Genomic DNA, 701 nt, shown 5'->3' with positions numbered 1-701 from the left:
TCCCGGGGCCGACGTCCCGGACCCTGACCCCTCCCCAGTGTGGCCTGGGAGGGGGGGGGGGGGTTTTTGTACACGGTCCCAAGTGCCGCGAAGGACCCCTCATCAAAATTGAAAACCGTTGTGGAACACAACTCCTTTCAACTAACGCTATTATTGATACAGTTTTTGTACTATATTGGTACGGGAAGGTTCCAACCCGCCTTTGGCGGTTATGTTTGGTCAATTTTTTTTGACCGGGGTTTACGGACCCCTTTTTTTTTTTTTTTTTTTTTTTTTGTGGGTTTGTCCGCCATATATACATATACCCCTATATATATATACCCATATATATATAGCCCCGTACCCCCTCGTGGGGCTGCCCCCCCCCCCCCACGTTGCGTGTCCGCCACCTCCTTCGGGCCCCCTCATTTTCGCTTCATGGCTGCTATTGCCTGCATCTTTGTTTTGTTTTGTGTTTTCTCCGTCTCGTTCCTTTTATTCGCCTTTTTTCCGCGTATGCCGCGCTTCTTCCTGTGTTTTCCGGTGTTTTTGCCTTGCTCGCACACTCGGCTGCATTTGCTGTTCCACACTCGCCATGTGCGTCTTTTCCGCCCCCTGACGCCGTCCACGGCGCTATCCCGGGGCCGACGTCCCGGACCCTGACCCCTCCCCAGTGTGGCCTGGGAGGGGGGGGGGGGGTTTTGTACACGTCCCAAGGCCGC

General features: G+C 54.5%; 1 non-coding gene across 1 annotated transcript, besides 2 other annotated features; it reads left to right on the top strand.

The window, feature by feature from the left end:
- The first annotated feature begins 139 nt into the window (after positions 1–139).
- Positions 140–251, top strand: Tc00.1047053478681.10. Its single transcript, XR_008254892.1, has one exon. It is a non-coding gene; the product is annotated as a spliced leader RNA (transcript).
- Positions 252–276: a microsatellite.
- Positions 277–291: 15 nt separating this feature from the next.
- Positions 292–334: a microsatellite.
- Between the last annotated feature and the right edge of the window lie 367 nt (positions 335–701).

This window comes from Trypanosoma cruzi (assembly GCF_000209065.1).
Source record: "Trypanosoma cruzi strain CL Brener chromosome Unknown tcruzi_1047053478681, whole genome shotgun sequence".
In the NCBI taxonomy this organism is placed as follows: domain Eukaryota; phylum Euglenozoa; class Kinetoplastea; order Trypanosomatida; family Trypanosomatidae; genus Trypanosoma; species Trypanosoma cruzi.
This window is presented reverse-complemented; position numbering and strand designations above follow the sequence as displayed.